This window comes from Micromys minutus, assembly GCF_963924665.1.
Source record: "Micromys minutus genome assembly, chromosome: 30".
NCBI lineage: Eukaryota > Metazoa > Chordata > Mammalia > Rodentia > Muridae > Micromys > Micromys minutus.
Genome location: NC_137965.1, coordinates 6,848,414 through 6,872,662, shown reverse-complemented (window position 1 = coordinate 6,872,662; position 24,249 = coordinate 6,848,414). Strand labels below are relative to the sequence as shown.

General features: G+C 44.6%; 1 protein-coding gene across 3 annotated transcripts in view; it reads left to right on the top strand.

The window, feature by feature from the left end:
- HIVEP2 (HIVEP zinc finger 2) overlaps nucleotides 1-24,249 on the top strand; it is a 166,554-nt gene that overhangs the window by 19,299 nt on the left and 123,006 nt on the right. For 2 of the 3 annotated variants that reach the window (XM_080941690.1, XM_080941689.1), the window contains exon 2: nucleotides 14,734-14,807. The exons of the other annotated variant lie outside the window; for it this stretch is intronic. The gene's annotated coding sequence lies outside the window, so the exon portion shown is untranslated. The remainder of the gene's footprint in view (nucleotides 1-14,733; nucleotides 14,808-24,249) is intronic. 3 annotated transcript variants of the gene reach the window in all.

The window sequence follows — 24,249 nt, the reverse complement described above, 5'->3', positions numbered from 1 at the left end:
CTGTTTTGAGGTGTCTTCTGCACTGGGGTATGAGTTCCATAAAAAGCAAATTGATGTGCAAGAAATAGCCCTGTGTATGACTGTAGACCTAGATTTGCATGAAGGATATTTGTGGGCACTTCCTGGTTTAAGTCTGAGCTTGGACCATTGCCATGTAAGTAAGAGTCTGCTTTTAATTTTTAAAACGCACCGATGAGTCAAGGACCAGGGTGTACAAATCTCTGAACCTGGTGAGGAAGGTACAGGTGATTTCATATTTTGACATAAAGAAACATTGGATAATTTATTTTTTATTAACTTTTCTTTCCTTTCCTTTGACTTTGGTCTCATTTAAAAAGAAGGTTGAGGTGACTTGCCTCGTAGGTATTTATAGCCTTTAGAGGTTTGTTTTGTTTTCATACAGCTTCATTGTACCAAAAAAAAAAAAAAAAAAAAAAAAAAAAAAAAAAAAAAAGAGAGAGAGAGAGAGAGAGAGAAAGAAAGAAAGCCAGTGTGAGCCACTGAAAGTGTCCTTCAGTGAGAGTGACAGGGTAGGGGAGAAACTGATCAAGATGTGTGAGGGAACAGCATGTTGCTGAGTGTGGGTTCGAGGCTAACAAGGTCTACACAGTGAAGTTCCAGGACAGCTAGGGCTCCCTAGTGTATCTAAAAATCAATCAATCAATCAATCAAACAAACAAACAACCTAACTTGAGGGCATTATGTATTATGAAGCAGTGCATAAATGTGTTAACTATTATATTTATAGAGTCAGTGGTTTAATCTGAGACTTTAGGCTTTCTCAATTTTTTTTGCCTTCATTGTAAATGCTCAGAGCCCATACGTCCATTTTTTTTTTTTTTAAATAAATAGTTTGGAAACAGGAAGATACATTTATATACCTTGAGACTCATTCATTTCCATTTGTATTTGTGTACGGCCTTATGAACGCGGTAGTTCCCTAAAATCGAGAGAACATTCTGTTGTTTGCTGGCGAACAAGAAGTTGTTAGAGAGTGTTCTGTTTTTACAGCTGCGCCCCAGGGTATCACGTTCTGAAGAGGTCAGCTGGGCATGACCTCATGGGCATGAGGCAATTGCGACCGTGCCGCAGGCCCGCAGAGCAAACTCAGAATGTCCGAGTACCGAGACATCTCTGTTAATGCGGCCAGAGTCCTCTCAACAGCGTCTACATTAAGTACTGACTCCAAAGATAAGAGAGTCGCCGCCCTCTGCGCCCCTACCCTGGATATAAATCCCAGGAGGAGGCTGCTAGAAGGCTGTATCGAAAGTTGCCATGAAGACTCTCCCGTGCTGTTTCGAGGTTAAATCCGAGCTTCTTGAATATAACTAAACAGGAAGGCAAGAAGTGGGGCTGGGGCGAGGGAGCAGGCATCCAGAAGGGAGGTATTGGGACTGGCCGAGGTTTGACTTCACCACCGTTGCCATGGTATAGAGCGTCATGGGCTTGGGAGCGTATGAAGCTACATGAGAAGACCCTGCTCACTGGCTGTCAACCACTTCCTTGTGTCAGGGTTTGAGGCACAGATACACCAATACTCATACTGCTGGTTACAGATGTTCTTTGAGGTTGTTTCTGTGCTTCTTAACCTCCGGCTGTACTCCTGCCTGCGTGTCCATTGTTGGCATCTGGAAGTCACCCCACCCACCCCGCTTCTTCCGCAGAGGTGATTTCTGTGGTCGCTCCTCCCGTCACTGCACCAAAGTCTACACTCAGAAGATCTTTCATTTGGGTCGGAGAGAATAATTGCTTCATTTTGCTGACACACTAGACCCCTTTTTGTTTATGTGAATATGGTTTATAAGAATAGTCTGTTCTTATGCCAAGTACGTAGAGGAGAAAGAATGATACAAGACACAGTAACAGGTCATGCTGAAAACTTACTGTTTGACATTTACTTAAGTATTTAGCTTATTAGTATAAGAGTAGGAGAAATAATTGCCTGATTGGTGTTGAAACAGTGATATGAGTAAATAGCCTTTTATGGCTGCGTAATTAACAATACCATATTGGAGAAGATGTTTAAATCTAGTTACTGCAAAACAACTTTTATTTTTTGTTCTATGACAGGGGCTAGCAGGACAATTAAAAGCATGCTACTATCACCGTAGAGAGTTTGAACCAGTGCCACCACCACCCTTGCTGCCTTCTCCTCCTCCTTCTAAAATATGTATTTAATGTACGTGAGTACACTGTTATTCCCTTCAGACACCAGAAGAGGGCACTGCATCCCATTACAGATGGTTGTGAGCCACCTTGTAGTTGCTGGGAATTGAACTCGGGACCTCTGGAAGAGGCTCTGATTGTTGAATCATCTCCCCAGCTTTCAGGTTTATTCAAATATTGAAAATATTTGTTTACCGTTCTTTAGGTTATTTACAACTAATGGTTGAGTCATTTTCTGGGCCAGGCACCGATGTAAGAGTTGAGCGAGTAGCAGGTCAGGATATGTCTGGCTCCGATTTCAATCCACGTTGGGTGACACTTGTTGGTGAATACAAGTTACTCTGAAGAACTGTGACAGAATTTGGTGTGGGGACACAGAATTTAGGACAGTCTGACGAAGGTAAGAGTGCATTTTCCCTCACCAAGTTGAGGGGTAGGTGGGATTACAGATAAAAGACACAAAGAGACATGGCTGTGGCCAGAGCATCTGGGACCAGGGAGGTAAAGCTGGGGTTGGTTCTGTCCTTGCCTCAGGAACCCATGTTAGGATGTTGGAATTTGACCTATAATAAATGGAGAGCCACAGATGATACCCAGAAACGGATGAAAGGACCACGCTTGTATTTTGTGATTTTCTTGATGTCTGTTCTTGGAGGGAATATACAACTAGTCAATACCATTGGAACCCAGTGACCGGATTACTAATCTATTGTGCTAACTAGTGGGAGGAAACCAGCGCAAGGTGGGGAGACAGGAGAAATGAGAATAGTTTCTAGGAGAGTCTTACAGGACTTCATGTTGGATTGGATACAGACAGGAGTAGCCTTGAATGCACTGTAGGTCTGTGACTGTTGCATGGGAAGAGCTAGAGATGCCATTCACTGGGATAGGGCTCTCTGGAGGCAAGAAAGGCTACGAGCATCTTGGCTTTTGGCTTTGCCTTTTCTGGGCTCAAGGGGGCTTTGAATGACTGAGCCAAGTCTGTCAGTATGGAAGAGATTGAGATAGAAACGTGGGACCCAGCAGCCCATTGAAGGCGGCAAATGGGAATGTAGGGGGCATAATGCCCCCTGAGACACTCCCAGCCCTAAAGCGATCTAAGCTGAGGCTGGAAGACAAATTAGACAATGGTAGCTAGAAACCAGCAGAGAAGAGGAGCCACTGGCCCCATACTTAAGCCATCAGAGATGGGCATTTGTTTACTAAGGCTGCTGTGATGATATGTCTTGAACAAAGGAGGCTCAGACAATGTTCCCACCATTTTCTTCAGGGGGTCTGAAGATAAGTCAGGCTGTCTGAGGCCTCCTGAGGGCCTGGAGGAAGGATGTGTGCAAGAGCTTTCTTCCAGCTTCTGGTGACAGCTGGCAGTCATGGTCATGCCCTGGCTTGTCATCACTCTGATCTCTGTCCCCATCCTTACATGCCATCAGGACACCAGGCATCATGCTGGGTCAACCGCAAGCTCACTCCAGCATGACATTATCTTAACTAACCACATTTGCAATGACTCTGTTTTTTAAGTAAGGTCCCATTCTGGGGGGCCTGGCCTTGGTGTGTGTGTGTGGGGGGGGAGCGAGCTTCATATAAATGATCAGGACTCAGAATTCAATTTCGAAAGGACTCCTTCTTCTGCAAGGCATAGTTACTGTTCTTACACAGTATTATTCGGCCCAGTAAGGTCCAAATCATTGTAATGTACAGCACTAGGAAGAAGGCAAAATGGGTGAGAATAAAATGGAAAACTTCCTTTCTCCTCCTTTCTTCAGAGGGAGACATTCAGATTGAGAAGGAGGTGACTTAGGACTCAAATCTCTGGACAGTGGAGGTAGGAGGTGTGGGAGGAGAGAATTCGTTTGCTCCACAGTTACCTTTGAAACCGTCCTATGTAGCAGGCAATGTGCCAAGTGCTGAGGTGAAGCACGTTTGTGGTAGGGCTTCAGCTTTCCTGTCCCCACAATTGCCACTCTCTTTGTCTGACACTTGGTCTCTGAGTTTTTCAGACTGGTCTCGAACTCTGTGCTTCAGTGGTCTTCTGTAGCCTCAAGAGCAGCTAGGACTTTGGGTATGTATTACCACTGCACCTTACGCCAAGCCCCTTTTAGTGCACAGCTTTTGAGGATTCTCCCTTATGATTGTGTCTTTGTCATAGTCATTAATATAGTAACTATAACTACAAGAACAACAACAACTAGCTATAACTGAGCATCCTTTTCAAGGATGACTCTTCTAAATATTTTACCTGAATTTGCAAACTTAATCTTCACTAAGACCATATGATAACAATGTCTCCCATTTATGACCCTTCTAAACATTTTACCTGAATTTGCAAACTTAATCTTCACTAAGACCATATGATAATTATGTCTGTCCCATTTTTTTTCCATAAGCACTAAATTACCATTTAGTGATTTGTATTTGATGGGGCTCTAATAAGGAAGCACTAGTCTTGAAAGAAGCCTTTGATTTCATATATGATTTAACATAGAGAAAAGCACTTATGTTTTATAGCATAAAACCACAGTGAGGAGCTGGAATACCGGGAACACAGGGTCTAAGCAGGCTGGGTAGAGTCTTACATCACTCTACAGTGCAGTTCAGATTCTCATCTGAGGACCTGTACCTGCTCAATGCTTGAACATGTGCTCCACACCTCTCTGCGCTGTGACTGCAAACACTGAGCAGTTCTTAGGGAGCCCGTGAAAACTAGATACCCACACAAGGAGGAGTTTCACACCTGACACCGGGGATTTTGTTAGATAGTATTGTGGATATTAACCCCGGTTCTGCCAGCCCCATGCTCCTAGAAACAGGACTCAGACTCGATATATTGACAGATATCTTGGCCATATAGCTAGGCCCTACTCGGATTGGATACAAACTTCGATAACCCAATTAATTTATCCTACATCCTGCCACCCAGCTGGTCACCTGTGATCAGGAGTCATTTGTCCATTTCCTCACGTCTTCTGGGTGAATCTCTCCCAGAATTCTTTCTCTTCCCATTGTCCCACCTCCCATGGTATAGATCTCTTGGGGGAATATTGTCATCCCAAAATGTATGACTTCATTTAAATCACACACACTGATACACACACACACACACACACACACACACACACACACACACACACACACACACACTTAGATGTGTTTTATGTCATTTAGGTACATAACATAACAACAACAATAATAGGAATGGATTCCATATGGGTTTCCAAACGTAATTTTTCCATGTTCTCTTCTTCCTGTATTGACTTCCTTCTCACTCCTCAATTAACAATTAGTCACCCTCCAACATACACCACAGACTCTTGTTGGTTTCTTGGTTTCTATGGTTATTTCCTGGTATAAGAGCCAGAGAGGCAGGAACTCTTCTGTGAGATTTTGCAGAAATGACGGGGAAAGCTTTACCCATGATTCCTCAACAATATGGCTGCCTAACAAATCGGTAGATGTTACCATGGGAGGGCAGAATATCATGGATAAAGGAAATAGCCTTCTTTGGGGATGAGCCCCTCCCTAAAATCATAGTCTATTTAGGCACATCAATATGCAACAGTTGCAAAGAAACACTTTGATATGGGAGGCATGAGAAAGAGGAGGGAGGAAATGACCTGGTTATATTTTAATTTCAAAAAATAAAAGCATAGATACCGAAGGCAAGATAGCGCGTTTTGGGGCTCTCATCGGACCAAGTTCGGGGGTGGGGGCACAGCGCGGGGGGGGTATACATAGACGGGAAATCGGGTTGCTGAGTGAGGCTGATCTGATGAACTGGGGCTGGGTCAGCCGTGTTCACAGGGAGGAGGGGCCATGAGTAAGCCAAGAGATCAGGTGTGGGTGGGGATGCGGCAAGAGTGGGTGACTTCTTGTGGAAAATGAGGTGTCTTCAGAGCCATGGTAGGTTTCACTTCCTCTGCAGGTTGCACTTGGTCCCCTGCACCCAAATCTTTATCTGCAATCTCTAAATTGTAATCAGAGGTGCTGCTTTGGTCTTGTTTTCTGTGAAGTTCCCTTCTAAGGTCTGAGGTGACCCCGTCGGCTCTAGCTTAAAGGCCTGTGGGAAACTGCTTGGAAACCCATTTCAGCACGGGAAAGTGCTTTAAGCTGGCCCGTATCATCAGTTAGGACAAAGACGCAGTGTTACTCTTTCCTTTTAATACTTACTTACCATCCGGCAGCTTCTGATGTGGGATTTTCCTCTCACTCACTGTGTTTAAAAATTAGATAATTGATCATATTTCAGGTGACTTAGATCTATCCCATTGATAGATCCGAGGGAATTTTCTCTTTCTGTGGTCTAGAAGCAGCTCTCAGAGCGAAAGTCTTGTCATCTGGATCTTCAGGCTCGAGGTTTGTAAGGAATGTAACTGATTGAGAATCAGATTGAAAACTGCCCTGGGCTGTGGAGTTGGGTCCCGTAGGGCACCTTGAGTGCCGGCTCCGCTATGCTGCAGGGTGAGCTGGGTAGCGGGGCCAGTGCTTCTCTGATTGGCATGTACTAAGCACATTTTCATTCTCTTCTGAATATAACTGGATTTCGACCAAGTAGTGTCTCAAATGTTACCTCGCCACCAAGTGTCTCTAGCCTGCAGCCTCCAGGCTTCTTGTGGCCCAGGGTCTCAGACTACAGCCCAGCACAAAACTGTATCCTGATGCTGGTTTGATTGACAAACTGGAGTCCCTTGGAAAGAAGAATCTTCATTTGAGGAGTTCTGCCTGCCATCACATTGGCCCATGGGGCTCGTCTGTGGGATAGTTGCTAGTGTTGGAGGCCCAGACCACCGTGGGTGGTGCCCTGACGAGGCTCTCCCGTGGGCTCTCACTGTGTAAGGAAAGTAACTGAGGAAGCCAGTGCACTGAAAAAATACGCAGCATCCTTCTCAGGTTTCTGTTTGAGTCCCTGCTCTTGCTTTCCTTCATAAATCTTTTCCTCCTAGTTTGCATTTGGTGAAAATGCTTATAACAGTAACAGTGTGTGTGTGTGTGTGTGTGTGTGTGTGTGTGTTAGAGATATGGTCCGCCTTTACACACACAGTACGTATTCACAAACCTTCATGTGCACACACAGGTGGTCAAGCCCACTCACGCAAGAAGGATGGGTGTGGATGCCGTGTCAAAGCACTCTTTGGGTAAAAGGAGAGGCCGGGCTGGTTAATGTTTGGAAGGCGTTGAGTGTGACTTTATGCTTCTGCCAGGGATAAGTTAGTCTTAGGCAAAGAGTTCACACTAGAAGGTAATTTCTATCCCTGACCTACAGTGAGTTGTTTGAGGGTTTCAAGTGAGCCTTAAACTGAGGATGACAGTACTACCTGTCTACTTCCAAAGATAATGCATATTTATAAAGCTTCTTCTTAGAGAGTTCTGTCTAAGCCAGTACCTTAGCTTCTTATGGTCCTGCGGGACACTTCCTTTTTTCCTTGTGTTGACTACCTAGAGACATGGCTATACATATTTTCTCCTTGATCTTCAGTGTCCTCCGGCAATCTCCATATCTCTTCAAGACCTGCTTGGAAATCTCCCTCTTTAAATTCTGCTCCACTGTTGCCTGGGAAACCTCTTTTCTGAGTCCTAACAGTACTCTGCCAAGTTTTGGCTGTGCCCCCCTCAGTGTGAATGTACCCACCGTGCCCAGAATGTCCTGGAATGTCGCTTCTAGATGCTTTTAAGGTGTGTGTTTTTTAGGTCTGTGCTTTGTGCTCATTAGAAATGGAAGCTCCCTGGGCAGAGGCTGGCTTTGATCTTTATTTTCTTGAGTTTTTTTAGAATTAATTTTATCCAGGAGCTTGCAGAGACTGGCTTTCTGTGAAGGCTATATACAGAGACAGTTAAGTAGAGCACCCGAGGCTTCAGGGCTTAGGCTGATGGCTTTAGGATGCGCTGGATGGCTGTTTAGATCAGAGATTTTGAGCCGTCTTTGGAGCTGCTTCTAGGATTTCAGTTTGAAGGATCAGTTACACAGGTGAGCTAGGGGGTCAGAGATGGGATGCGAAAATCCTGATAATGTGGATGCAGCTGCTCTGAGGGTTGCTCTTTGAGAAGTAGTAATGACACTTCTGTCCTATACCCCCGAGTGACATTTGGTGGTAAAGAACATTGCTGTTAAGACTTTTTTTTTACTCTACCTCCTCCTCCTTCTTCCTCTATTCCTTCCTCTCTTCCTCTTCTCCCTCCTCCTCTTTCTTTTTCTTCTCTCTATTCCTCCCTTTCCCCCTCTTCCTTCTTTTTCCTCCTCTTCCTCCTCCTCCTGCAAGGAGGTAGAAGAGGTGAAGGACTTGTAGGAGAAAATCTCTTTAACCAGACATGGTGCTACATGCCTGTGCTCACAGAGGCAGGAGAGTCAAAATCACAAGGCCAGTTTTAACTATGTAGGGGGTGTCGAGACCAGCCTGGACTATGCGATCCCTTGTTTCAGAAAAACCCAAACCACATCATCTGTTTAAATTTATACCAAGTCACCCAATTTCAGCCGAACACTGGGCTGTCATGTCAGAAAGACTGGCTAAGCATAAGATGGTTCCTCAAACCCCAGTGATCTAAAGCACCTCCCGAGCCTCCCCCCAGTGTGTGTGTGTGCCCTTACTCTAGGCTCAGTTTTCAGAAGTTTCATGATCTGATCACCAAGAGATGATTTGCTTTTTTTTTGCAAGGCAATCGGAAAGAGTGCCACTTACTTCTGAGAGCACATGGGTCACACAAGAAGAAAAAAAAAAAATCACTGAGTCAGAAAGTAAGAATTGAAAACCAGAAACAAGACATGAAGGGGGCAAAACAAACATGGAAGCAAGAGGAACAGCTGAAGAATGAGGGGACCAACCACAGCATGGAGGGGCCTCAGCAGACAGAAGTGATCGGTTGCTCTAGCGGATGCTGTATTGGAGGTGTGGCTCTTGGGAGAGTCTCTATAGAAGTCGGTAATGAATTGGAAGGAACAACTGGTTAGATAAATACTTGGGTTTGGGATGGTCATCTCCACCCACATTAAAGACCTGGAGAAATGGCCGACTGAATTGATGTGCAAGCACTTTTGTGTTTTAGTCCATAAGCTTTCAAATACTTTAGTATGTGAATGTTCGGCACCTTGCTCATTCTTAGGGGGTCATTGGTATCGCTCTTCCCCCACCTGCCTTGTTTATATTTAAAATTGTCTTCAAATACACAGCATGTAGTTTTTTGGGGTACAAATCCCCATGCATGTAGTTTTAACACTAAAGCATTTAGGATCATTACTCAACATACCGCATCCTAACCCTACACAAACACTGGCTTATTTTGCAGTCCTCAGAAAAGTTCAGATATTTTCACGTAGATCTGAAGATGTCTCTTCTGTTGGATCATTTTTTAATGTGTCTAATTATCCTTTAATAGATCATAATGATTTCCCAGGAGCATGGTACATCTATTAAAAGTAGATGTTTTAGCATACATATTAATTAGAGAAACCGGTGCTAGTACACGCATAAGCTCCACATAGCATGGGAAACGGAAGCTGGTCTTGAACATACTGGCCCAAGTGACCCTATCTCTTAACCTCTTGAGTAGGGACTGCAAATGTGTGTCGTGACTTTGAATAATGTATAAAACAGGGTAAATTGTTTTGGGGTTCCCTTGCTCTTTGGTGCAGAATTGTGTTGTCAGGTGGTGATCAAACTTGGAATTCATTTCTGTCAGAGAGGAAGCGGTGAGAAGTCTTTTCCCATAGGTACACAGTTAGGTCTTAGTGAAAAGCCTGGAATAGAGTATTTTCCTTACAGTTACATCTTACCAGTTGGACTTGAATTGACTCACTGGGCAGGAAGGAGCCACTTCTTTAGCTCCAGGTTTCCTATTGTATTTCCTTTTATTCAGAACTACATGCTCAAACTTGCCTCGTGCCCAGATCATTTCTCTTCCTTTCTGACCAACAATCATAATGGCAGCTAAGAACAATCTTAAGTCCCTGGCCTGATTCTGGCCATGGTCTAGGAACGATACAGAAAGAACGGTGACTTTTGAGTTGCTTGCATTTTCAGAGACTGTGCAAGCTGGTGTCAGTGATGCATGCAGGAGGAACTCAATATGCTCAAAGACGGAATGGGAGGCGTGAAACAGCTGCAGGTTCCTAGATAAAGATCAAGACCAGTTACAGGAAGGAAGTGGGCAAGGCTCTATGGAAGATGAAGGTTTTGAAGTAAACTTAACATCTTTGGAAGGGAAACTGGGGCTGGAAGATGACATCCAAGGAAGAGTGAATATTAGACAGAATTAGGATCATGTTATAGGGCTAGATAGGAGCTGGGTATTCTTTTTTAAAATTATTTTATTGGATATTTTCTATATTTACATTTCAAATGTTATCCCTCTCCCAACCCTCCTCCCTTCCCTCTCTCCCTCCATTTGTTTTCATGAAGGTGCTTCCTCTTCCAATCACCCTCTTCACCTTAGTGCCTTGGCATTCCCCTACACTGGAAAAACTCGCCTTCACTGGACCAAAGGCCTCTTTTCCCATTGATGCCAGACAATGCCTCCTCTGCTGCATATGCACCTGGAGCCATGGTCTCTCCATGTGTACTCAATGGTTGGTGTTTTAGTCCCTGGGAGTTGTGGAGGGTTTGGTTGGTTGATAATCTTGTTCTTCCTATGAGAGCTGGGTATTTTTGAAGTTCTCTAAACTTCAAAAAGTTCTCTGTAGAGTACAGAATTGTGGTCCATAATGAATGGAAATGTGTTAGGGTCTGACCAGGCAATCATTTCTAGCAAAGGCTGGACTGCTGAATATACCAGTGGCTCTTCAGTGAAAGCTCTTAATGCTTCTGGGATTGAGCTTCCTTGGGGAGAGGATGCTAAGGAAGATACATTTGAGTGACAGAGCAACTAGGAATTTCAGAAGGTTAAGGATCAGGTAGTGGTACCCAGTATAGATGAACTGAGATGCTACTAGGCACCAGGTGTGTCTAGAACAATTTACCAAAGCCATTTTGGTAAAGTCTGAGCAATATGTCAGACCAGTGCTCCTGGGGAGGATACAGGGCTCAGAGCCACACCTAGCATCAGCTTTCTCTATAGTCCCTTTGTTGTCTCTGCCTCACACAGATGCCTTATGTCTCTGGTTTCTTACCTAATAATTAAGCTTCATTAAATGAGGAAGAGTCCAGCAATTTTCCAAATTTTGCTTCAAGTGTCTCTGTCCCCTGCTCTCTACCTGAACTTTGACAGATGTACCTTTGTGGATTGGTCGTAGGCTCAGGTTTATTCCTGCATTGATCACAGCTAATTGCTTTGGGTATGTAGTTCCCTTTAGGTCAAATTTGTGAATCAGAAGCCTGAGAAGGAGGTTTGTTAACATGAAGATGAACATGGAAGTCCATCCATCCATCCATCCATCCATCCATCCATCCATCCATTCAACCACCCATTTATCCACGAGTCCCCCAACCCCCACCCACCCACCCACCCACCCATCCATTCACCCCCGTCACCCACCCACAAACCCATCCATCCATCCATCCATCCATCCATCCATCCATCCATCCATCCATCCATTCATCCATCCACCCACCCACCCTAGCATCCACTTACCCATCCACCCCCCTACTGTTTGTTGTGTACTGCTGAGGTGAGGCACCTGTTCAGTGAGGTTTTCCTTTCTAGTTCTGCTTTTATTGCTTCTATCTTTCTTCTGTCACCTGTCTGCAAAGGTTTTCAATTTCTCCGTGACAGCTGATTGTCCCTGGGGGCAATGGCAAGGCCTCTCCGATAGTGTTGGCAGCAACTGGTTTTATTTTTGGTTCTCGTCAGGTGTTTGTAAGTTGAGAACTGCCTGTATTCAAACAATGTGATTTGGTGGTGCACATGACCTCCCATGGAAGCAGTGGATGTGGCAATGGATAAAATGATCAGTCTTTCACATCACATCCTTATGCGCACTTTAAAACCGTGGGTGTAGGTGAGTGGCGTGGAGAAGATGGCTGTGCTGTGGACTGTCCAGTCTCATTGCATGCAGATTTGTTTTGCTTGGTTTAGAGATCTGGTCATTGATGTATTCTCATATGGAATTAATTAATTGAGAGGCTTTATTTTGGAGCCTAGCAGATTACTGTAAGGCCAGGTTGATAATTTTCCTCATCAGCGGTATTGTGGAATATAGAAATGATCTGCTATGCATTGGTTTGATTGAAAATATTCCTTCTATATGCTAGTCATTGCTCTTTGAAATAGCTAACTATCACCTTTAGTTTCTGTCTTGCTGTTTTTTAGTGGCCACATTTTGATTGATAAGGGTGATGCTTAGGCCACTCGTCATGGAACAGATTGTCCCCACTGCAAATGACTGCAAATGACGCGCATTAGAATTGGTGTTTCCACTTAGATTACTTCCGGTAAAGTGGGGAGAGAGAAATCTGTAGGACGGGGTATCACTTACTCCAAGAAGGTACTGAAAACGATAGAGCTTTAAAAAACAAAACAAAACAACAACAAACAGTCCAAGAGAGTCAGAGTCGGTGAGTGAATGCTGGGAGTCCCTTGACTCCTGGCCTGGCTGGGAAATTGATAAAATGATGTCTTCGTGAGGACACCATGTCCCAAAAGTTACGCTTTACTTCGTGTTTCTTGAATTCACTGGGGTCAAGGAAACTCAGGGACCCCTGAGCGTTGATATCGTCCCTGATGGATGAGAGGAAGTGGTGACTTTAATGTCCACTCATGCTCAAAGGCAAGGGCAGATTTGTAGAAAGTTTGCATTCTGGCCTGAAGGGAATTGATTTTCAAATAATGTTTGAAGCATCCATAATATGTGGGCATATGATGGCTAATATTCAAAGTGTAAAGTCTATAGATAGATGTACAGTCTTTTAAATTATTATAGTAGAATGCCTTCTAGCAAGGGTGCTCAGAAGGTCTGGTGCTATTGTAATTGGCAGGGTTATGGCTCTCCAGTAGAATGGGTCTATTTAAGTAGATGCTAGGATTCATCAATGTCAAGTGCATTGTCTCTAGCCATGAAAATAGACACTGTTTATGATGAGAAGAACCTGGGGTACAACAGGTGTAGATGCTGTTCTAGGAAGAGTAACCATGGAACAAACCCCACCGAATCACCATTGAAAAGGGCTGGTCCAAGGCTGGGACGGTGGCTCGCTGGATAAAGGGATTGTTGCCCAAGCATGAGACTGTAAGTCCATGTCTCTGGCATGGATATGAACGCTGGGCGTGGAGGCATGCGCCTGTAACCCCAGATCTGGTAAGGTGGAGACAGGTCGATCCCTGGGTTCCCTGGTCTGTCAGTTCTAACTAAAACCATGAGCCCAGACTCGTCGAAAACGATGGAGTGGAAGGGAGGGGTAAGGCTCATACGGATCTGAGTTCCACAAGTGGATGCACACGCGCATTTATACACCACCTACAAACACAAAAGAACAAAAGGAAAAGAAGAAAAATTGTGACTTTAGTCCGTTTGGATGTGCGGTTAACACATTTAGAGGATTTGGTTTGCTTTGGAGTTTATGCAGTTTTGATCAGGTGCTCATTTACAGTATGGTGTAACTGTGTGTGTCATACGCTCCCCTCCCTTGGTAAGGGATTGACTGTTGTGAAGAACATTGGCCCAGAGTTTTGTAGACTACAGTTACGGGTTTGGGTGTCGGAAACTATATTTTGCTAGGGGGGTTTCCCATTGTTCTGTTTGTGCTCTAGTGACATCAACCTTGATTACTTCATTGAAACAGAGGCTGACAGGTTTCTTTTTTAAACTTAAATTAAAAATTTCAATTAAAACAATTTAATTGAAGTTAACGTTAAGTTTTAAATTACTACACATTTTTCTTAAAAACTCTGCTTGAGTAAAAATTGTTTTTTTCTCTTGACGTGAGTACAGGGGCAGGTGTTTTAAAAATATTTATTTATTGTTACACGTTAGAATTTATTCCCCTTCTGGTTCACCCTCCACATCTCATACTTTCTCCACAAAACCCTGTCTCCACAAGGATGTCCCCACCCCACTCCGCCCACCAGACCTCTAAACTCCTGGGGTCTTTTGAACCCTGACCCAGCATCTCTCTGCTGTGTATGTGTTAGTGGAGGAGCTGGGTCTTTATCAGCATATTTTGTTTTAAACTGGGCTCAGGGGTGTCTGTGACATTCTTTGTGTTTTCATCCAGTGTCACCACTATTTATTTACACTCCTTTATTTCCTTTCCTTTTCCCTTCTCTTTCTCTTCCCCCCTCCTTCCTTCCCTCCATCTCTCCCTCTCTCTGTCTGTTTTTTCCACACAAGGCTTCTCTGTGTCTTCTGTCTGGCTTGGAACTCTGTTTGTAGTCTAGGTTGCCCTTGAACTCATAGACATCCTCCTGCCTCTGCCTCCCAGGCACTGCATCACCCGGCCTGGCATTCTGAGTTATTTTCTGACTTCGATTTTGTTGAGCACTATTGTGCTCCAGGAGGCTCAGCACAGCAGACGTCACCTTCGCACTGTGTTCACGCTCTTCCTGGCTCAGACTTGTGGGGTGAATGTTTCAGCCATTTCCAGCCAGGTTTTAATACATGACCTGTGAATGGAGGGTTTATAATATGAAACTTCTTGTCAGCAGATTGGTGAATTTACCTGAGAAATTGGGACTGAGATTATGAGAAGCTGTGACTAAGACCAGAAGCAGATGTCCAGGTAGGAAACCCATACTTGCTTCCCCTAACTCCTTTGAGCTTGTTTTCTGCAAATGTCGGGATGCTACTCCTAAAAAGGAGCGACCCTTAGAGGTAGTGTTTGTGCAAGGAAATCTCTCTGTGTCTTTTTCAGATTCTGTTACTTAGCTTCCAAACTGCAGGATAGCAGCAGAGCTTTGGAAAAAGGCCCGAGAGAAACTTGCAGGCATAGACGTCTATTTATTTGAAAATGTATTCTAGTCATGATTTTGATTCTGAAAAGTCCTTATTGGAATAGAAACCTTACCTACCAGTTCCGAGATGTTTGATAGGGATCTCACTATACTTATTAAATACGGGTTTATTTGTGTTTTTGTTTCTCACAAACTTCCCTGGATACCATTCCATCATAAACACCTTCTAGAAGGGGCAGGGCTGAGGGGAGATAGATCATGTACCACATAGGTGCTGATACATGGATGGAAGAAAAGTGAGAATCTGTTTGCCAGGTGCTTGTACGGCATTAATGTTGTGAAGTTAAGAAAGATCAAGCAGTTATCAAGCGAGGTGACTCTCGCTTCTGCTGCAGATGTATATGATGCTTGAGCTGAACTACAGAGGTTTCAGCTCCATGGCAACTTCTAGTCTGTCCAAGGGATTGTGTACACAGATACATTCAAAGCACGTGCTCAGGGTATGTTTGTGGCAGAGAAAGCTGAGGACGGGCTCACAGTGTGTGTGTGTGTGTGTGTGTGTGTGTGTGTGTGTGTGTGTGTAGAGGGAGTCAGTACAGTCTGATAGGAGGCCATAGGTTCTTATCAGGGGCTTCCACATTTGCAAGCCCAGCCACTGTCCTGCCTCCTCTCTCTTTCCAGCTAAGGAGGAACAAGAAGAGACAATGCAGGCTGCCGTAAGAAAACTGCTCTTGTTCCCTCTACTAATGTAGCAGGGATAGGGTGCCGCTTCTTCTGGGTAAAGTCATGTCTCAGGGAAGGGCATTTGGGTGATTCCCAGTGTCATTCTAGAAATCACTGTTGCGTGGCGGCTTTATCCACACCGGGGTTGCTGCCCACTTTCTTTATGGGCAGGGAAGTGCACTGTGGATGAGCCTTTTGCTCAAGTACCTGGAGACCATGGAGTGGAGAACTGAGTGTTACTGCCTGGCCTCTCCTGGCACTCAGGTGACATTTGTTCTCCCACTGTTCTCCAGGGCGCCTTGCAGCCACACCCAACCCCCAGACATCTCAGCCGCTCTTTGCTTCCTTCCTTTTTCAGGGTGGATGGCACCATGTTTACCTGTCTATGTACCTGTCCCGAGCTTAGGGTTAATACAGCACCCTTTGTTCTACTTGCTCCTGGCCAGGGGAGAAAGGACGAATATTCTGATCTTTTCTGGTTGCTTTGAGAATAGTCTTTAACACATCTCAGGCTACTTTTGTTCTTTGGAAAACTTGAATATTGATTTTCATCTCCACTGAGTTCCGAGGTTAGGGATTAAAAAAGAAACATCTTATTTTATACACACACCCCATAAGACAGCCATGCTAAGTAGCTTAGGTTGAGCTAGAATTTTAAATTCTCCTGCCTCAGCATCCCAAATGCTAGGACTGTGTACCACCACTCCCAGCCTTAAAGAGATCTTTGCTCCGTTTCAGTCCTAAAATCTAGTCTCTGTCCAGAGTCTTGTGGGAGTAGAGGGAGCTGAAGTGGGGTGAAGGGGGTGACAGCACACTCTATGGATACTTGTGCAAGAGCCAAATGTTGTTTGCACATGTCACTTGAAGATGCTTGCTAACAGATCCACAAGTTCTGAATTAGCATTATTTCTTGATTATTCTTGATGGACTTAGCTTTAAAAAGAGATGAGGAGTGTGGACAAGCCTCAATTGTAGAGTTCCCCAGAACCATGTCAATGTAGCATGTGCCTTGGAATGAAGAAACAATCCATTTCCTTAGCCTTGCAGGAGGGCTTGAGGTTTGACTGAGAGATCCCGCTTCCACATGCACACAGCCGGAACTGCACCACACACATGTAAACATGCACACATACATGCAAACATGCTTAATACATGCATGTACATATAAAAAGAGTAAGGAAATGCCAGGCATGGTGGCATATGTCTGTAATAACTCCACCAAGGAGGGGGATCTCTGAAATTTGAGATCCTGCCTCAAAGTCAGGTGGAGGGCAATAGAGGAAGACACGATCTATGGCCTCTCCGTGTGTGTACATACACGTACATACATACATACATGAGCATGTATACACAGTTACAATATACATAAACATAAATAAAAATGGTTGCAACAGGCTATTCATAAATATATAATTAGTCTTTATTATTTCATATATTAATTCATCTGCCCCAAGACCTAATGTACAGTGAGAACTGCACACCTCATAAACAAGTAAACAAAACAAAACAGCCCCTAATGCATTATGAGACAGGCTGTATAAGGTTCAAAGCATCCACTAAGCTCAGCTGTGCCATGAAATCAGTATCTTTACTTGAAGGATTTGACAGTGGGAATTTGATACCAGGAGAAGGGTGTGGCAGAGCATCAGCACACAAAGCAGTGAGGCCGAGAGAAACAGGCATTTCTCAGTGTGAGCAGAACAGGGGCACATGGCTGGAATGCAGGCTGGATGGAGGAGGAATAGTCACAAGGGGAGAGCCTCAAGGGTGGATGTGACCTCTGTCCTGTAGGTAAGGAAGAGAGACGTGCTTGGATTTGGATTTTACAGTGATCCTGCATGGCACCATCACAGCAACACAAATCAGAGGAATTCAGCAGTGTCTGAATCTAGATTTGAGAGATACGGCATTTTAGCTATTACAATTGTCCGAGATAGAACTTAAGGCCTGGACTAACGCCGTGGTGCCGAGGACAGCTGAGTTAGTGTGGAGAGGGTGAGGAAGAGGTAGTCCCCAGGGCTGCAGCTTAGGTGACTGGGAAGTACAGTGGTGAGACTGCTGAGGATGAGGAAGGCAGGCAGGCTGTGTTGTACGTTTGGTGACTCTGGGGTCTCATATCTGTGGAAGTCGGCTGTGGCTTTGCATTGACAAATGAACTGATACTCTACTTTGCCTGCCCCTCTCTCTCACACACACAGAAATAGAAATGTCAATTCATTTCACCTTTTCTCACCTTCCTTTCTACCTCCAAAGATAATCAATATGAAATTTTTTTTATTTATTTACTTTTATTTTACATGCATTGTATTGAATTCCCTACAACTGGAATTAGGCACAGCTGTGAGTGTGGGGTGCTGAGAATTGTACACATACAGTGATCAGTCAGGTCTGATAAGAATTCACATTAGGGTCTTCCACATTTGCAAGCCCAGCCAATGTCTTTGGCACCTCCAGTTTCCTGTTCTCCAAAGTGGGGGTGATGGGCGGGGCGATATTGGCGTGCAGGCTGCTTGTGAGAGGTGAACGTGACCGTTCCTATGAATTCCTGGACTCAAAGCCAGTTGCTCCTCCAAGAGCAGATTTATTACCACACTGTCTTCTCTCTTTCAAGTGCAACAGAGATTCCCGAAAACACAGATTCCACATTCAAGAGAACGAAAGAGAATTGGCCAAGGGCAGGGCTACTGGAGACTCATTCACTCCTTTACAGATGTGTGTTGAGAGCAGGTTAAGTGTGAGACAACAGAGACGTAGCCCTTGGCCACAATGTCTTAGTGTTTCCTGCACAGGACAGGGATGGAACCAAGGAGTTCTAAAGAGAGGGTCTGGACAAATCAAATTTAGGTGTGTGAGTCTCTCTCTCTCTCTCTCTCTCTCTCTCTCTGTGTGTGTGTGTGTGTGTGTGTAATAGAACATGGACAGAAAGGAATGTAAAATGTGCAAATTGAGCATCTGTTCTACCAAAGTCTACAGTGTGTTCATCATTCTAAGGGGACCCTTTTGCCCCATTTAGTCTCTAGAACCCAGGTTGGCTGCATCCTGACTTTTTCAACTTCCTGTCATGGTTCTGCCTGTTTCTGTAATTGACAGCTATGAGGTCATAGGTCTTGCTTTTGTGTGTGTCTGGCTTATTTCACTCAGTGTATGTTAATGAGATTAATTCATGCTGTATGTACCAGCCATTGGTTCCCATGGCAGTGTTGAATTCCATTGTACGAATGTCCTTTGGCCGTTTTACCATCCATGAGTTTGGGGTCTTTGTACTAAGGCCAGTACTTCTGTGGACACCATCATATACCTGGTTCAAACCACTACCCCACTGCTCACCAGGTATACACCTGGTTAGTTGAACCTGAGTCAGTTTTCTTCTCTGCAAAATAAGAGAAAGACCCATACCTACTTGGATTTGTTCCTGAGATAACCCAGCAAGAGTAAAATCCTTGGGATAGTGCAGGCTACAATGTGGATACTCAGCGTTATCCTCAAACATAAGTTATATTGTTGTACAGTTTTAAATAGATGAGTCAAGTTTGCAGTGGGTTTGTGAGTGTGTATGTGTGTGCGCACGCATTATACTTTTGTGCATGAACTGCTCTGTGCTGGAATGATGCTTCAGACATTGGATGGGATGGGTTTATTTTCATCTGGGTAATACGTGGGCCGGGCTGGGCTGGGAAAGAGCTGTGAAATAATACATTACAGCAGGAAGAACGTCCAGAGCTACAGGTAATAAAATCAATGGGGCGGATGAGTAGATATCAGAAAATCCAGCATTCAGGGCTGAGCCTCGTACTGATCACTTGGATTGTACGCAACTTATCTCATGTGGAGCTGACTTTCTCACCTGAGAGACAGGCTCACCGATACCTTCCTGAGTTGTCTGGGAGATCCAATCAACAAACATTTGTCAAGATGCTTTATGACCTATAAGATGCCGCACATCTGTGCAGTTTGGCACGATTTATATGATCTTCCGTTTGCATTGCCGAAGATTGATGGCTCAGCAGTAAACACTTATTTATAATAATGTAATTTTAATAGGATTACAGGGAACCTTATTCTCTGTAGAGTAACTTAGTCTGATAATGGATGTTAACTTCCTGAAGAGATTAGACCAGAAGGGGGGAAGGTAGACTAGAGCTTAGAAGGGCTGAGCTAAGGGAACAGTTGGTGGTGTACAATAGAACAAGCATTTCATTTATTTTCCATCCATCCACCCATTTATCTATCCATCCATCCATCCATCCATTTATCCATCCATCCATCCATCCACCCACCCATCCACCCATCCACCCACCCTTCCACCCATCTACCTACCAACCCACCCATCCATCCATCCACCCATCCATCCACTCATTTATTTCCAATTGAGAGGAGGGTACTGAGACCCCAGGCTTTGAAGTCAGACCCAAGTTAAGATATCTGCCTTGTACTGTTCTAGACACGACTTAACAACACCCCTGGGCTTCAGTTCTCTCATCTCCAAAAGGGAGTCTGGCACTTGCCGGACAAAGTTCTCAAGTACTAGAGATGGCATTGTAAAAGTTCCTCCACAAGTAGCTGTTTCTTCGGGATTCCACAGGGTCAGATCTCAAGAGCCACTGAAGAGTGGAAATACGGAGAGTCCAGGTATCAATAACACACTCACTAAGGGGATTGTATGTGCTGGGCTCCAGTCCAAAACATTTCACGTATATTGATCTCGCCGAGTTGCTACAAGTATCTGATGCCCCTTGGTGCCAGCCATTCCCATTGAACTTCCATCTGTAGTGGCACCTTGGGCAAGGCCACCAGCAGGTTAACAGTCATTGCAGTTCATGACTCAATCTCTTTCCCTCATTCCTGGATTATCTGGCATCCCGCTGGTCGGATATGGGAAGGAGGGTGAACGGATTGTCTCACAAGAATTGTTTGTCTGAGTGGGTATCTGCTGTTGGAATCAGCGCTATTTCTGTTGAGATTTATTATTTGGAATTATTCATTTATACAATGCATCTTAATAATATCTACCCACACTTCTCCCTCCAACCCATCCCAAGCCTCCTTCTAATATGTCTCCATCCCAACTTATACCCTTAACAAATAACAAACAAGCCACTGAGCCCAGTGAATGCTATCCAAATATGCACAAAGTTATTCACTGGGGGCATGGATAGCGTGAGCTATAGCCACCTCCTAACTAAAGAAAAGCCACCCTCCAGTCACCACCTGCCAGTAGCTCCTGTGGTAGTTTGTACTCTTACTGCCATAAAAGGCGACTAGGGCCAGCTTGTGGGGGAAGGGCTTGTTTGTTGTTTGGCTTGTTTTCATCTTATACTTCCAGGTCACAATTCCTCATTGAGAGAAGTCAAGGCAGGAACTCAAGTGTGGCACTGGGGGAAACAGAGCCAGACCAAGGAGGAACTTTGCTTTGTTTACCTTTGCTCAGCTTGCTTTCTTTATCAACCCTGGTGCACTTGCCCTGGGCCAGCACCACAGTGGGCGGGGCCTTTCCACATCAAGCATCAATCAAGAAAATTGATGCACCCCACCCATACACCGTGTTTACAGACAATCTGATGGAGATGAGTCCTGAATTTAGGTTCCTTCTTCCCAGGTGACGCTACTCTGTGTCAAGTTGATAAAAAACAAAACGAAACAAAACAAAAACATTCTCTCCCCCCACAGAAACAAAAAGCAAAGCTCCCCAAAACCAGCATAGCTATGCAGGTGGGGTGGTGCCTGGGAAGTCTCTCCTTACATCCTGCTGGACATTTTAACTGACTTGATCTGGTGCAGGTCGCGTATAGGTAATTGTGGCTGCAAGGTTCAAGGTTCATGTGTTCAGCAGCCATGTCTTTCTTGCAAGTTTTGAGCTTGTTACGAACTCTCACTGAACTTCGCTTTTTGTGTGCAATGCAATAATTATACTTGTTATGAAAACCGTGGGGGCAACCCTGGCACCATTTCTAGGTCTAATCTCTGCCTCTCTCTCTCCCTGTTTAAGAAGTAGGCATTCACGGAGGACAAAGCCTTGGGCACAGCTTGCCATCTGCTTACATTTTAAGTCAATAGAATTCCTTGCCATTTAGCATTTTTGCAGTTCAAAACAGTGGTGTCTCCCCGGAAGATGACTAATTGATCCCTTTGACAGGACATGAGGATATTCCGTGTATACCTTCACATTTATCTGCTCTTCTGTTTTGTGCACTGCTTTCATCGAGGAAAGGCTTATTCCATCTGTCTTGTCATTATTTTTGCCTTTCTTGTCCAGATATGTGTGTACCCAGAACACAGTTCCTTTAAGAACCGCAAGCCATCGGCAAAAATAACCCAGAGCAGCTCAGGTTACTGCCAGGCTCCAAAGACTCTTCGAGGGGTCAGGTTGCACATGTCCAGTCTCCACTGTAGGGATGCAGGGAGAGCATTGCCAACAGACGCACTCTGTGTTGATCTGTGCGCGCATATCTCACCATTTGCCAAAGGGGACCTCAGCCGGACTTGCCTTGCCCTGGACTTGCCTCCTCTCTCCCTCTGGAAGACTTCCAGAGCGCGTTACTTAAGTTGCTTTAGGTTAATTTGCAGCCCTATTCTGGGATCTGAGCATGAGAACCAATCTTTCCCATAATCTAAGGCTTTCTATTAGTAAATTGAAAATAGAAATGAAAATACTCAAAGCTCACAAACAAGGGTCCTCCACGCCCAAGGTGAAGGCGCTAGATGAGAAGAGGCCAAATGAGGTGGTCACACCCTTGTCCCTGGATCTCAGAACATGTGTGTACATGCATGTGCCTCATGGCCTTTCTTCTAGAGGCATGGATTTACTGGCTGGACACAGACAAGAGATCAAAGAATGAAACCAATTCAATTCTGTTTTATTCTAACGCTCCATAAAGACCAACGGAGCAACCAAACAAACCGAATGAACTCCTCCAATAGGTTTTCCAGTTGTGGATGGACAGGGAGATGTCAAAACAGACATTCCCTCTTTTGTGCATGGCATGAAACCAGGGTCCAGGGAGGATTTTACCATCTAGGGTCTTGTTTCAAGGATGCTTCCTGATAGCAAGTTGCAGAGGATGGAATTTTAACTGGTAGGTGTATCTGTGAGTCACTTAACCCTCTTCTATGCAGAAGGCAGGGGAGGCCCAGAGAGGGTGGCTGACTTACGTGGAGTTGCCCAGCTGCTTGGGAGTAGATTCGAACATGCAGCCCAAGCACCTAGATCTTTCCTCTCTGTCATGAAAATAAGAGTCAAGATCTCTCCCAGCCCCGAGTTCTATTGCTAAATGGGAATTGCGCTTCATAAGGTATCACGAAGATCTGCTGAGTGGGTGTGGCTGAGAACAGGTTTCAAAAACACTAACTAATGTATCGGTAACTGTGCGCATATGCGTGTGTGTGATCAGAATGGCGTATGGTAGAATCTCTAGTAAGGAGAACAAATGAATGGAATCGGGTTTTCTTTTCGAGTCATGGAGCACGAGGCCGTTTCTGTAGTGGAGAGATAAGAGGTGTAAAGCTGGGAATGGACAGCAGACTCAATGGCTTTGTAGACGGATTTCTATCAATGTACTTCACTGAAAGCTGGAGATAATAAAATTCTCAGCCTGTCTTGGAGTTGTCCTGTAGATGATGCCATGGATAAAGGGGAAAGTAACTCCTGAGCTGAAAAAGTGAGCTGTTACTACTGTTCAAATTCAGTCAAGGGCTCGTAGCCCCTGTCCATACGGTACTTCTGGTGTCATATTCTTAAGAGCGGACTTACCACGTTGTTTTGGGTTGGTGACAAAGACTGTACACCGCAGGTAATGAATTTAATGAGCCCATGTGTCCTTTAACTAGAGTTTATGGATGGAACCTATAGATGTAACCATCCTTGTAATTAGCTTGAGCCCGAACTTTCCCTGTAGACACGCACTCGAATCAGGAAGACATATGCTTGACTCTCAGATTCTTTGGAGGACGTTGTTCTCCAATAACAGCAGGGCCGGAGAGTTAAACGTTAATTTTATGACTCAGTTAAAGCATTTGCATTAGTCTTTATGTGTCTGGTTTCTCTTAATCGTTATTATACAAGAGTCAGGAGCTGTAATTAAAGTGGCGATCTCTGACAGACGGGAGGTCGAATGTTTCTTCGGTACAGAAAGCAGAGCTGAGTTGGGAGCCTGGGAGCTGAGGTTTCCTCCTGACTTCTGTGCATGTGCTCCTGCAGTCTGTGTCTCTGCCATGTTTCTTCATATACTCATCCGCTACAATGGGCACCCTCTTGTCCAAGGGAGCCGGACAGCAGTGAACCTGTAGCCAGAGACGCTGGGCAGAGCAAGCGCATTAAGGTGTAGTCATCTAGAGTGAGGGACTGTATTAGGTTTGTAAAGTACAGTCTTTAAAGAGTTTATTGGAAGGAGATGTCCTGGGGCCCTGTCACGTGATCCTCTGACACCTGTGCCAAGTACTTTCTGCCCCTGTCAGTAAATTTGCTTAGGGATCAAGAGCTACAGCCACACAGTCTGATTTTCCTAACAGAAGGGGCAACACTCAGTTCACAAGTGAACAGATACACACCCT